General features: G+C 40.9%; 1 pseudogene; it reads right to left on the bottom strand.

Annotated features, from left to right (window-relative positions):
* Positions 1 to 1,599: 1,599 nt before the first annotated feature.
* On the bottom strand, positions 1,600 to 2,491 carry LOC116544461 (annotated as a pseudogene).
* Positions 2,492 to 15,698: the final 13,207 nt, after the last annotated feature.

The raw sequence follows: 15,698 nt of genomic DNA, 5'->3' as shown, positions 1-15,698 counted from the left end.
TAGGGCTTTCTCCCTCTGCCACCAACCAAGCCGTTTATTAAACATTTACCTTTACATCGCTGATTGTCCTTCACAATTCTATATATTGTTCTCTTCATTCCAATAGGCAGAAGTTTATACAAAGAAATATAAATAACTTTCCCAAGGCAATATACTTGGTAAGCACCAGAGCTGATGTTTGAACCCAAATCTGCTTACTGTAGAGACTGTGTACCAACCAAAGCCCACCAAATCCCTAGAGGGAGGTTGAGGCCAAGGTCAGAGATACCTCTTTGCCATTGAGTTCTTTGCCAACAACTTTCCCCCTCAGTCTAGGGAGAAGTGTGCCTTTGTTTTAGTGGCACTGGAGGCAGAAATGTTGACATGGTATGGTGGTAGAGAGAGGGATCCCATGGAGGGAAAGACCTCATTAATTCTGCTGAGACCCTAGGTTCCATAGCCCACAGACAATTAATTAGCCACTAATTATGGTAAAGGGGGCAGGGGAATATCTAGAGGAAATATGCCAACATAGTCATCACTGTGGTAGGTAAAAGAGGTCACTCACTGTTTCTTTCTGTTATTAGGCAGAAAAAGGACAATGTCTCTACCCACCACCTCCAGTGAGTCCCAGGCATCCTGATATTCCTCTCAAGCCTATGATTCGTCCATTCAGTACCCCAGTTTTTAAAGTTCTCAACTTCTTCCTTTTCTATTTAATTATTTTCTCTGAGATGGACCACACTGTAGTAACAGAGAATTATAAAATTCTGGGGTTGGAGAGTACTTAGGACATTTAGCCAATCTTCATATGATGTAACTGAATCATTATGCTTCTCTTTCATTAGAATGGGAGCCTATGGGGTCAGCTAATACAAGGCATGTACTAGGTCCATGGATCTACTCAGTAGTCATTTCTGTAGTCTCCAAATCTGTAATTGGAATGCACATGCATGGCAGTTGGCAGTATCCTCACCTAGTTCTTTAGTCTGTGGAGTAAGAGCTACAGATTCAAGTAGAAGCCCTGAATCTACACCTCTTACCACAAAGACAGTGAATCGAGAACAACAGCACAATGCAAGGGAAATTGCTGATTGATGCCACCTTTAAAGGATGAAGAGGTTTGTCCCTATCATATTTCACATTTAATTCACCAGTCTGGTCACTACAAATGTCAGATGTATCTTGAAAGATGACCAGACTAGCACAAACTCAACCCGGAAATAGCTGTGATTGCAGTGTTGTGCCTGATTAACACACTTTCAGGTCCATGTTATATAGCTATTAATCTGGCGAATGTGTTCTTTTCAAGTACTATCAGGAAGGAAGACCAAAGGTAGTTTGAATTTACAGAGTATGGATGTAAGTGTACATTTATAATTTTGCTTCAGTACCATGTTAAAACTCTCCCATCATAATGGGTCCCATGGGACATGAACAGTGATGTGCTGCAACTCCAGGCAAAAAAGCCTTGATTTCCATCATTTGCTGATTTCTGTAGTATAAATATTCGCCCCATGGCCAATATTAAACTGTCAGTGTGAGATTACTAAAAATGCAGGGTAGTAGAGAGATGTACAGTAACACACCATTACACAGAAGAATTTATAATACAGAAGCTTTTTTTTTGTTTTGTTTTGTTTTTGTTTTTTTTGTTTTTTTTTGAGGAATAAATAAACAGTCTCTATTAGGCTCAGACCAGGAGTCCATGGGTCTTAAGGAGACCGGTGTGTATTTGTCAGTTTTCTTTCTCTTTCTTTCTTGCTTGCTTGCTTGCTTTCTTGATTTCTCTCTTTCTTGCTTTCTTTCTTAAACTTTCTTTTTTTTGATTTTGAGACAGAGTCTCGCTCCGTGCCCAGGTTGAAGTGCAATGGCCAGTCTCGGCTCACTGCAACCTCCGTCTCCACAGTTCAAGCGATTCTCCTGCCTCAGCCTCCTGAGTAGCTGGGACTAGAGGTGCCCACCATCACGCCCGGCTAATTTTTTGTATTTTTAGTAGGCATGGGGTTTCCCCGTGTTAGCCAGGATGATCTTGATCTCCTGACCTCGTGATCCACACAACTCGGCCTCCTAATGTGCTGGGATAGCAGGCGTGATCCACTGTGCCGGCCTGTCAATTTTCTTTTCCATGGTCTTTTCCGCCTCTTTCTGTAGCCTCATGAGCTGTTTTTTCTTCTGGTAGCAGATCTTGGCTTTCACCTTCCTCTTCTCCAGGGTGGCTGTCATCACTGCCTGTTACTTCCAGCCAGCCTCATGAGCCGGGTACCCCAGGCAGACAAACTTTCTCATAGGCTTCAGACGTACAACCTTGAGGGCATTAGGAACCACCATGGCTTTTTCTTGTCACAGGGCGGTGCAGTACCATCAAACACCTTGAGGTGGTTCAGAGTAGCCTGGCCTTGGCTGGGTCTCTTGGGGCAGCGGGCCTTGCACCATCCACCAGAAGATGTGGCCGGGGCTGGGAAATGGTAGGGCCTAGAGAAGGGTTGGTGTTCATCCGCTTTTGGAGAAAGGCCAGGCACTTCAACTTGGGTAGAAATTGCAAGAAATGTTGATGCTCTCACAGTGCACGACCACCGTATTCTAGCCTAGAGGGAGGGAAAGGGTTAGGAAGTGCTGAGGGTGCCACCTGAAGGCTCTACCTCTACCTGTGACTGCACGCAGACAGTGATGGGCAGAGTGGAATTCATGTTTATATTAAAAGATAGCCTAATGGAAAATTACTTCTGAGCTAGGAGGTCTGCATCCCAGGAATGGGAGTGGCTGCAGGTCTCAGAGCAGTGCATGGGCTGGTCTCATGGCCCAGACTCATATGAAAGATAGTGATTGTTGCTCATCACTGATTCAGAATTTTTTCATTATACAAACAACATTATTTAGTATTTTTATCATAGAGACATAATATAAATAGCAAGAAGAGTACAGAAAACATGGTAAGATAGTTAAATACCTAGAAACTGAAGATTTTAGGAATGTGTTATCTATGTCTTAATATAACTTATTTAAAAATACTAGTTATATTTAACAATTGATTTGCAAAATTTCTGAAAATTTAACATTTGGCTCCATGTGGCAGTATGAGCTAACTGCAGCACACCACTGAAGGCAGACCTTCTGGACATTCCACAAAACATCGCATTGTTCCCCTCTATCAACAATATCTTACTAATCAAACAGAATGAGCCATGAGGGCAAGCATATTGGCAGCATTGGCAAGACAAATGCACCCCAGGGAGTGGGAGATATATCCTGTGAAGATTCAGCATCTTCCACATCTTTCAAGTTTTTAGACTTCATGCTAGGACATCCTTCTAAAGTAAGAGCACATTGTTGCATTTCACACTTAACACCGCTAATGCAGAGTTGAAAAGAGATGTACAATAATACACCGTTACACAGAAGAGTTTATAATACAGAGATGGTTTTTGTTTGTTTGTTTGTTAGTCTTTATCAGGCTCAGGCCAGGGGTCCATGGGTCTTGAGGAAACCTGTGTGTATTTGCCAATTTTCTTCTCCACATTCTTTTCTGCCTGTTTTTGTAGCCTGACGAGCTATTTCTTCTTTCAGTAGAAACAGCTCTCGAAACCAGAATCTTGGCCTTCTCCTTTCCTCTTCTTCAGGGTGGAGAATGCTTGGTTGTCTTAAGGTTCTAGGGGAAGCCTATTCCACACTCATGGGAATACCACATGGAACAGTTTACTAGTGATTAACTGAAGCCCACAGCAGAAATGGACCCTGCAGCTGTTCTAGGCTGTCGTACCAGCCATCTGGCACTGCTTTGGCCATATGACTTGGTAGACCCTGGGGCACTAAAGGCATCAATGGTGGGAAAAGATATAGTGTGGCATTTTGGACAAGCCTCCAGAGGAGAATCACAACATAGACCTCTGGGGTTCTTGATCAAAGCTATTCTGTCTGCTGCAGGAAAATAAACCCAATAGGAAACAAGTCCTAGCCTGCTCTTGGGCTTTATTAGAGATAGAGCTCCTGATCATGAGACATCAAATGGCCATGACACTAGAACTGTCCATTATGAGCTGGGTCCTGTCAAATCAATCAAATGATGAGGTCTGGTGGTTGTAACATCATCAATTGTAAGACAGAAATAGTATATCCCAGATCAATCATGGGCAAAACTGGAGGGCAAATGCAAGGTGCTGAAGTGGGGGACCCAGGTCCCCATGTCCTCCACAATGTGGCCTTGGTACCTCCTCACTTGCTCATACCGGTGGCTCGTGGGAGTGTTCTAGTTATCTATTGCTGCATAACAAAATCTCCCCAAATTTAAAGGCCAAGAATTTGGGAAGAGATTGGCTGGGTTTTCTTATATTCCATGTTGCATCTGCTGGGATCCCTTGGAAATATTCAGCTGGCAGATGGATTACTCTGGAGGGTCCAAGACAGCTTTACTCGCATGCCTGGCACCTTGGTGGTTTTGCTGTAAGTTTGGGCTCATCTTGACTCTTCTCTGTCTTCATGCTATCTCAGGGCCTTTCTACATGGTCTGCCCAGCATGATAGTCAAACTTTTTACTTGGGAACACAGGACTCCAAGAAGGAGGAACAGCCAATTCTCTTATAGGATAGCCCCAGAGCTGGTGTGGTGTCACTTCCGCCACACTATTTTTGTCCAAACAAAAGACCAGCACAGATTCAAGGAGAGGAAAAATACATAGCCCTTCTGATGGGTTGATTGTCAGATAGTTTGTGGCAATCTTTAATCTGTCATGGGGGAGGGGTGCTTTATAATTGGCTGATGGAGGAAAAATAAGATGAGCTTGGTTCATGGATATATCTGCTCAACACATTGGTGTGAGCTGAAAATGGATGGCTGCTGCATTATAGCCATACTCGAGAGTAATTCTGGAAGACAGCAGAAACTGTAAATCTTCCCAATGGGCAAATCTTTGGGTAGTTCACCTAATTATCTGTTTTGTGTGGAAAGAATAAGGGCCTAATGGAAGAATATCTGTGAATACATGGGCAGTGGTAAATGGCTTGGTTGGTTGGTCAAGGGCTTGGAAGGAGGAGATTTAGAAGATGAAGAACAATGAAATTTGAGGAAGAGGCATGCAGATGGATTTATGGAAATGGGAAATCTTTATTTATGAAAATGGGAAAATTGCAAATATCTTTGTGTTGCATGCTAATGCCCATTAGAGAGCATTCACAATAGAAAAGGCTCTAAACAACCAAGTAAACAGTGACTACAGGCCAGTTCACACAAAGCAGGCTTCTTCACAGGCCACCCTAATGCTGGCACAATGGGCTTATGGAGGCAGTAGTGATGGTCACAGGATGCAGGTCTGTATGGGTTCAACAGCATGGCTTCCACTCTCCGACACTGATCTAACTCCTGCTGCTGCTGAATGTCCAACCTGCAAGAAACATGCAAATGCTGCCTTTGATATGGCATCATATTCTGGGCATGAGTTTGCAGGTCCAGGATTCAAATCCAAGGCCATCTGATGCTGTACAATGGGTAAGGGCTCTGTGTATTTGGAGAAAACCCCAAACTGACCATTTTTCTCCTACTGTATTCTCAACATTCAACACTTCTAGTCTCCAAAACATGTTGGTTTTTCTCTCACGCTGAACAATAAATTTCTTCAGTGGACACCAACTGGGTGTCCTATAATTCAATTCAATTCTGACGTTATTTACCTGGAGTTAGAGTCAGATCCCACAGGTTAAAGGATTGCATAAGACTGCTCCCCACTTCAGATACCAATCACAAGTCCAAGCCTCTGGAAATTCTGACCTACTGGGAACCCTACTGAGGGTTCCAACAATCCCCTCCTTGGGTTTGATAATTTATTAGAGCACTTTGCAGAATACGTGAAGTCTCTTTACTTCAATTTATCTGTTTATTATAAAGGATATTCCAAAGGATGCAGATGAACAGCCAAATAGAAGAGATGCACAGGACAAGGTGTATGGGAAGGGGCAGAGAGCTTCTGGGGCATGCTGCCCTGTCAGCACTTCTGTGTGTGCACCAACCTGGAATTTCTCTGAGCTCCATAGTTCAGGGATTTTTGTGGCGGCTTCATCGAATAGGCATAACTGATTATTAACTCAATGTCTAGCCCCTCTCAATTTTCTGGAAGATGAGGGTGGAGCTGAAAGTTTCAAACTCCTAATCATGGCTTGGTACTTCCGATAAGAGTCCCCCTTTAGGGGTCCTCCAAGGGTCACTTCATTAGAGCAAAAGATGCTCCTATTACCCAGGAAGCTTCAAGGGGATTAGAGCTCAATGTTAGGAACTGACACATTTGGTCAAATGTTAGGACAAATACTCTCCTAGCACCCCTATTGCTCAGGAAATTACAAGGGCTTTAGGAACTGTGTGCCAGGAACTGGGATCAGAGGCCAAATATATATTTCTTAGCATATCATAATATCACAGCCTCTTGGCCACCACATTATTCTGCAGCCCATGACTGCATTAACTTTTTGGATTGTATTCAAATACTTTTCACATGTGACTGTAGACTCAAGTACCAAACTCAGTGATGATCTCAGAATTACATGACATTTTGCTATGATTCTCTCCCAAGTTTAGCTTTTCGAAAATCTTTTGGTTTTATGTTATGTTATGGGATATATTAGCAATCCCTGATAGTTTTGCGGCATATAAAATATTTATGGATGAAGCACCTTCGAGAGTAGATAATGGGTAGAGTGTTTATAACTAACCCATTACTATGGCTATTTTGCCTGGCAATTAATGAAGAGCACTGGAATAGATTCCTACTGGGGCATAAACTTGTAGCCACCTCTGTCTTGAGACTATTAGCTGCTTAAAATTTACACAGATGCACACATATACACACAATTTATTTTGAATATATAAAGCATGCACAGCTCTAACATTTAAAAGACAGGCAAAAATATAAAGTGAAAAGCAGATTCCTCTTCTATGTCTGTTCTTCCTCAAGCTACTTATTTCCTCTTCCCAAGGTTAACACTTGCAATCAGTTTGTTATGTATTATTCTAGTGGTATTGTATGTGTATTTTACTGATGTAGGTTCGATCAGGAATCAGAAACCACACAGTGATTCAAACAGGAAAAGTTTAGTATAAAGCATCATTAAGTTATAATAAACAACTATAAGGCGTAAAGATAATTCTATAGGATCCTCCTGGGCTGAGGAACAGTACAAAGGAAGGATGAAGATAGGCCCCTTCTTCTAGACTGAGATTCAAGCTTCACTGGCGAACAGCTAGTTGCAGCCTACTGGCTAGCAGGGAAATCAGTGGCTTGCCTTGTCCAGAGCTAATCCACAGCTGCTGAGCAAGCAGGAAGCACCTCTTTGGGACACAGAAAAGCTGCAACTTGTGAGAGGTATGGGGAACAGGCCGAGGGAGTATGGACATCACTAAAGGAGGGATAATTTTCAGGCAAGTGTGAGAATGGGGAGAGCTGTAGAAGCCAAACTTTTGTTGGGGAGGTGATCAGATCAGAGGGTGTTGAAGTGTCGGTGTGGGAGGGAGATCAGGAGGGTGGAGTGTCCATGTTGGGAGGGTTGTGAGAAGGTGATGGCCAGGTTGGGTTGGGGCTATGCGGTTACCAAGACACCATGTATTCCAGATGCATGTCTGGGAAGAGCACCACTGCACCTGGACTGACAATGTAAACACTGGACCAAGCAGGAGAAGCCCCTTTCTCTGGCCATGTTTATCTAGAGCTCTCTACTGAGAAAGCTTAGGCTTACCCATTGCAAAGGAGAAATCCTTAAAGGAATTCTTGCCATTAATGCAGAGCAATGATTGGAATTGAATTTGGAGCTGAGAGCCAATACATTGACAATTGGCACACAGATACAAATATAAATAATTATAAATATGTGATATCTTTACTTTTAAACAAAATACTAGCATATTACCCCATTTTGTTCATTTGCTAAGAGTTTCATATGAGATGTGGAAAGTTGTCTCTTTTAAAGGCTACATATTATTCCACTTCATCTACTTTCTCTTATTTCATCAGTCCTTTATTGATGAATTTAAATGTATTTCCAATCATTTTCTGTTAAAAGCAATATTGCAATGAGTGTCTTTGTACATATACTATTGACATGAGTATAATGACATACAATTCTACAAGTGGAATTTCTGGGTCAAAGATAGGTACATGAATATTTTTTAAAATTATATTTTTAACAAAACTTTTTTTTTTTTGAGATGGAGTTTCACTCTTGTTACCCAGGCTGGAGTGCAATGAGGCGATCTCAGCTTACTGCAACCTCTGCCTCCTGGGTTCAAGCAATTCTCCTGCCTCAGCCTCCCGAGTAGCTGGAACTACAGGCGTGTGCCACCATGCCCAGCTAATTTTTTTGTATTTTTAGCAGAGACAGGGTTTCACCATGTTGACGAGGATGGTCTTGATCTCTTGACCTCGTGATCCACCCACCTCGGCCTCCCAAAGTGCTGGGATTATAGGCATGAGCCACCACACCTGAACTTTAACAAAACTTTATACACAAAAAGAATATATGTTATACAAATGTAAGTTATAATACTGTTGAACCAGCAAATACTTGTTAACCCACCACTGAACCCAGAAACTAGAACATCATCACTAATTCACATCTTCTGTGTTTTTTTCTCTGTCTCACCCAACTGGCTTCCCCTTGGAATCTCAAGGATTATAATTTTTTAAGCCCTGAATCTCAGCTTTATAAGTTTCCTCCTTTTAAGTTTTGTATGTATAGATATTGAAAAAACATAATTAATTTTTCTACCCTTTATAATCTTTGTGTTACAAATAAGTAACAGTATGCTTTATTTTATCATTACTAAGTTATAAGGTAATGGCATTTGTGGTAATCAAGTAATAAATAATGGGATTCATTAGTTTCATTCAATAAGTTGCTTTGGTCCTTATTGTGGAATTCTAGGTTTTGAATATGACTTGATGATATAATATTATAAAGACCCTTGGGGTCTTATTTCCTGTTGAAAAAAATCTCCTTCAAGTGAGTATCCCAGGATTGTGTTGGGCTTTACAGGCTTCTACAGTCTTCTTCTATATTATACAGCAGACACACCCTGAATTTGAAGATCATTTGTGTATTTATCTATCACTTTATTTGTATTTTTAAAATTTATTTATTTATTTATTTACTTATTTATTGAGACAGGGTCTCACTCTGTCACCTGGGCTGGAATGCAGTGGCACCATCTTGCCTCACTGCAACCTCCACCTCCCACGTTCAAGTGATTCTCCTACTTCAGCCTCCTGAGTAGCTGGGATTATAGGTACATGCCACCATGCCTGGATAATTTTTGTATTTTTAGTAGAGACAGGGTTTCACCATGTTGGCCAGCCTGGTCTCGAACTCCTGACCTCAGGTGATTCACCCACCTCGGCCTCCCAAAGTGTTGGGATTACAGGCGTGAGCCACTGCATCTGGTTCTCTATCTCGTTATGAAGTGTTGGCTATTTTTGCAATTTGTTAAAAGAGTATTATACCTTAAGTAGTGGCATGGTTTGAATATGTCATTCCAAAAGCATGTATTGGAACTTAATCCTCAATGCCACAGTGTTGAGAGGTAGGGCCTAATAAAGGTGATTAGGCCATGAGTGGGTTCCTTATAAAAGGAAACCTTCTGTCTGGCTGTCTGTCTCTTTCTCTCTTTCTGTCTCTTACCCTCTTGTCTTCCACCATGGGATGATGCAGCAAGAAGGCTCTTGCCAGATACTGTCTCCTCAGTTTTGGAGTTCCCAGCTTCCCGAACTGTAAGTAATGTTTCTTTTCTTTATAAATTGCCCAATCTCTGGTATTCTGTTATAGCAGCAGAACACAAGCTAAGACAAATAGTTATCAGGGACTTGATTATTCTTTTACACTCAATATTATGTTCCTACGATTTATCCATATCATAGTTTACAGCTGTAATTAATCATTTATATGGCTGCATGATCTATAATTTGAAAAATGTATTTTTTATGGAAGGGCATTTGTGTTGATTCACTTTGACGTATTTATTTTTAATTTTGATGAAATAATACAATATATACTCCTTTCAGTCAGAATTCTTTCACTAGGAGTAATTCTTTTGCAATTTATTCATGTTGCTTCATGTATCAGTAGCTCATTTCTGTTTTTAAAAATCAACTTCAGGCTGGGCATGGTGGCTTATATCTGTAATCCCAGCACTTTAGGAGGCCAAGAGGAGGGGATCCCAGGCGTTTGAGACCAATCTGGGCAACATAGCAAGACTCTGCCTCTAAAAAAAGTACAAATGCATTTTCTCCCATAGTTTCTCCTTACTTTTGGTCACACCCCACCTATGTCAAAGAGTTGTTTATATATATAGTTATGTATTACATAATGAAATTTGGCTCGACAACAGACCATATATATAATGGTGGCCCCATAAGGTTATAGTATTATATTTTTATTGTACTTTTTCTAGTTTACATATGTTTAGATAAACAAATACTATTGTATTACAATTTCCCACAGTATTCAGTGTAGTAACACGCTATGTAGGTTTGTAGCTAGCCTAGGAGTGATAGGGTGCCATGTAGCCCAGGTATGTAGTAGGCTATAACATCTAGGTTTATGTAAATACACTCTGTGATGTTCCTACAACAACAGAGTCACCTATGACACATTTCAGAATGTATCCTTGTCATTAATCTATGTATGACTGTACATGATTTTTACACAATTTGTATGTGTTATTGGTGGGAGAGTTAGTCCAATGTTGACTACCTTCTTTATTTGTTGTAAATTCTCAAACTCTACATTTTTCTCTGTATTGGACCACACTGTGTGACTACAGTGTAGGAACAGATAATCATAGAAAGCTAAGGTTGGAAGAGCCCTTAGAACATTTTGTGTAATCTTCGTTTAATGCACCAAAATCCCCTTACAACTCACCATCTTTTGAGTTATCTCAGGCTGTTTTTTTCCTATTCCAATTTTTGGTACATATTACATTTTAAAAATTATTCTGTGTTAAAATTTGCCTCATTTCTACTTCCACTTTATGGTCTTAATTCTGTAGACTACCAAAGCCTAATCACATATGAAATCTCATTTAATCACCACGGCAGTCATATGACATACATGCTGTTTTTCCCATGTGTCATAGGCTGCTTGTCACTCCCGAGTGTTAGTCCTTCCTTCCTCCCATACTATTTCACTTAGATTGTGCCTGCTTAAAGTCTATTTCTCAACCTCCTTTACCGCTTGATGTGACCATGCAATGCTAGGTAATAGGAGAGAAATCCCCTCTTCTCAGAGGCTCTCTTAACACCCAGTTAAAGCCATCTCTTTTGCCATCTTCTTTAATCACTTCTGTCATCCTCCTTCCTGGAATTCTGATGAAAGTCCTGGAGCACTAGGTACCATTTTAGGCTACAAAGATGGGAGCCAGACCCTAAAAATAGCTGAGGAGTGAGTTAAAGAAGTCCAACTCTGAGTTCTCTATGGAATAGAACTACCATATTGAGGCCAGGCGTGATGGGTCATGCCTGTAATCCCAGCACTTTGGGAGGTCAGGGTGGGTAGATCACCTTAGGTTGGGAGCTCGAGGCCAGCCTGACCAACATGGAGAAACCCTGTCTCTACTAAAAATACAAAAAAAAAAAAATTAGCTGGACGAGGTGGCACATGTCTGTAATCCCAGTTACTCAGGAGGCTGAGGCAGAATCACTTGAACCGGAGAGGCAGAGGCTGCTGTGACCAAGATCACATCATTGCACTCCAGCCTGGCCAACAAGAGCAAAACTCCATCTCAGAGGAAAAAAAAAAAGAACTACCATACTGATTCTGAATTTTCTATGTCTAAATTTTGATGTGTAGTGAAATATACTTCCATATTTTTAAAACCACATTATTTTCAGGTCTCTGTTCTGCTGCTAAAACAGAGCCTAAGCCTAAGTGATATCACCAGCTGACAGAAGAAAGTACTAAGTAACTTGCATGGGAAGTAGGAGGCAGAGCCTAGATTCACTCCAAGATGGCCTGACGGCTACAAAGCGGATGTGGGCCATTGGTCAGCACATCATCCTGCACCTATGACTGCACTAAGTATTCCAGTTGCTTTGTCAGGTCAGACAATTTTTGCACATTGATATCAGACCCAAGTACCAGGCTCAGCAATTGTCTCAGAATTACCTTTTTTTTTTTAGTTAGGTTTGGTCTCTGATTTTAGCTAATTATAAATTCCTTTACTTTCAGATCTATTATGGGCTATATTATCAATGTTTCCAAGTTTTGTGGTATATAAAGTATTAGTGGAAAATAAATTTCTGGGAGTAGGGAAGGCACAGAATCACAGTAGTTAACCCACTATCACCACCAACTTTTCATGGCCCTTTGCCTGCCAACTAGTGAGGAGCACTGAAACTGGTTCCCATTGGTGCATAGCTTATAGCCAGCTCCATTCTGAGCTGGTGACTATATAAAAACGCTACCACTCCTTCCCATACTATCTGCCTCTCTGAATATGTAAAACACGTACAGTTGCAAAACTAAAAAATAACAATAATAATAAGACAAGACATGTAATAAACGGTCCACCTCTCATTCCTGTTCCTCAGGCAACTCAGTTACTCTTTGCAGAATCAGTATCTCCTCACAGTGATATTGTATGCACATTTTAGCATATGTGTATATTTTCTTCCTTTCCAAATAACAATATATTATACATATATTTTGCAACTTGGCTTTTTTTTTTTTCAAAGATGGGGTTTCACCATGTTGGTCAGGCTGGTCTTGAACTCTGACCTCAGATGATCTGCCCGCCTTGGCCTCCAAAGTGCTTGGATTACAGGCGTGAGCCACCGTGCCTGGCCACAACTTGGCTTTTTAAAGTTAATTCAACTGTATACACCAGCATTTATTTAGTTGTCTATTGATAAGTGTTCTTCCCATTTATTTCAATTGCAAATAATTATTTCACACAAATATTCCTGTACATGGCTTATTTCACAAATATATAACTGTACTAATAGGGCTGGGCATGGTGGCTCACACCTGTAATGCCAGCACTTTGGGAGGCTGAGGTGGGCGGATCACCTGAGGTCAGGAGTCTGAGATAAGCCTGGCCAACATGCTGAAGCCCCATCTCTACTAAAAATAAAAAAAAATTAGCTGGGCATGGTGGCACATGCCTGCAATCCCAGCTACTCAGAAGGCTGAGGCAGGAGAATCACTTGAACCTGGGAGGCAGAAGTTGCAGTGAGCTGAGACTTCACCATTGCACTGCAGCCTGGGAGACAGGAGTGAAATTTCATCTAAAAAAACCAAAATGTGTACTGATAGGATAAGTTCCTAGAAGCAGAATTGCTGAGCTACAGGATATGAATATGAAAATTTTTAAATTATATTTTTATCCTAATTTTTGATATCACAGATAAATAAATGTAGCATATATAGGATAATATAACACTATAAAGCATAAAGTAGTGTAATGAATAGTCATGGTTTTTACATTTTTATAACAGTTTATTGTTTACATAAGTAGTTCTAGATACTATATTCAGTTTTGCTTATGTTTATTTTTCTTGAAAACATTTGTTTTTGATAATATTGTTAGGCATGCTTTGAATGAAGAGACCACCTAAACAAGCTTTGTGTGAGGAGCCAGGCTGTTTATTCACCCAGATGCAGGTGGGCTGAGTCTTGGATATTTTCAGTGTACAATGGGTTTACTGGGATGTAATACTGTCATAAGTTAAGGATCACCTGTACTTTATTAAAATGCTAAAACAGTAAATGATGTAACATTTAATAGTATCTTGTGCAGTTCTTGAAGTTTAAGTACTCACTAAATATTACTTTTCCTTTTTTGTTATTTTCTTACTTGTCATTCATTTATTAATTCATTTGTGCATTTAGTTAACATTTATAAAGTATTTCCCATGCCAGACAGCATGCTGGAGCAGTGCTAAAGATAGAAGTTAATTAAGACACCATCATGACTCTCAAGAGTCCTACTGTTTTCTAAAGATTACAGACAAGCAGACAATACTATTATTGAAGAAACAGGCTCTGAGAGGCTTTTGTAGGAAGTGTAGAGAACAAAAGATGGGCACATAACCCAGGATGGGAGGAAGAGAGTCAGGGAAAGCTTTTTCACAAAGATTCTGCTTACACCATGTGTTCTTATGAATTCATGGCGGTGGGGGTAGAGTTGGAGGAAAAGGCATGCTCAGGGCATGGAGATGGCAGATAGATTGGGGTGTTCAAGGATATGCAGGGAATTCAGGGAATGAGAATTTCCATAGACAGAGACACAGCTACACACATAGATCTGCAACTCAGGTTGGGGCTGTGGGTATAGATCTGGGTGGAATCAACAGACAAAGATGTTTCCTGAGAAATGTCATCCTGGGCTTCTCCTTCTGGAGCCAGCCTGAGGCCAAGGTTCCTTGTTGCTCCTGATACTGCAGACATTGGTACCAAGACGGTATAGGCTACTGAGAAAGAAGGAAAGGGGGAAAGGGTCTGAGAAGAAAGTGATCGAATTCAAAGCAGCTTTTAGCCATCTTCTCTTCCTGGAAATAACATGAAGATCTAAGAAAGCAGTGGGTGCGAACAAAGTTTGAAAATTGAGAGCAGTTTACTCTGGGTTTGTACAGCTTCCCCTTTCTCTTTTTCCATGCACTTCCCCCATCCCTGCCATCCTGCAGGGCTTTCTGTTTCCTGATCACCCTGAACCTGATCTGACACTGGTCACTGACAATGTTTCAGAATCCCCAAATCCCATTGGACAATGAATGCAGGGCAACCCTTATCTGCTGCGTAGCAGCCAAAGGTCAGAACGTGGGTTTCTAAACACAAAGGAGCAACAGGGACCTGGAGAAAGATTTGAAAGGAAAATAGCAGGGCCAGTGGTTCCCAGTTTACTCCATTAGGCACTCTTCTACTTTATATTTATCCTGCTATGTGTTAAAAAAAAGTATGTCAACTCCGCAGAATACATTTAAATAATAATTAATGTTTGCAATTTTATTAGCTATCTAATAAGAGCTTCATATAGAAGAACATGATTTATAGTAAGATTTCGAAGTAGAGAAATGAGCCGTTGCATCTCATTACTCTCCATCAATCCAGGACTTCTGTAAATCCAATTCTCCAGAACAGAATCTCCTAGAATAAAATGAAGTCATTTGAGATCCGTCAGTGAGTGAAGGTACAGTAAATGGCCACTGCAAACACAGCAAACAGAGATGAAAACTTGGCATTTTTATAAGTTTCTTACTTTTAAAATATTTGAAGCACTTAAAAAAATGCTTTTAGGCCAGGCACAGTGGCTCATGTCTGTAATCCCACACTTTGGGAGGCCGAGGCAGGAGGATCGCCTGTCAGGAGTTCGAGACCAGCCTGACCAGGATGGTGAAACCCTGTCTCTGCTAAAAATACAAAAATCTGCAGACACTTGTAATCCCAGCTATTCGGGAAGTTAAGGCAGGAGAATCACTTGAACGGGGAGGTGGAGCTTGCAGTGAGCTGAGATTATGCCATTGCACTCCAGCCTGGACAATAAAGTGAGAAAAAAAATGCTTTTAAAAATTGGTCCCATGGCAAAGTCCTGAGACTTTGGGAGACAGCAGTAGTTAATATGGGTGAGGAGGATCAGAGTGATGGAATAAAGTTCCTGAGGACATGCACACCCTTCTTGTCTTCATCCAAGTCTCAAGAGCGAGGGACAGAGCGGCACCCTTAGGTATGTCTTTTTTTTTTTTTTTTTTTTTT

The sequence above is a fragment of the Sapajus apella genome, unplaced genomic scaffold (genome assembly GCF_009761245.1).
Source record: "Sapajus apella isolate SASKATOON/1434 unplaced genomic scaffold, GSC_monkey_1.0 scaffold217, whole genome shotgun sequence".
Classification (NCBI taxonomy): domain Eukaryota; kingdom Metazoa; phylum Chordata; class Mammalia; order Primates; family Cebidae; genus Sapajus; species Sapajus apella.
Note: the sequence above shows the minus strand (reverse complement) of the source record. Positions and strands in the feature narration are given on the sequence as shown.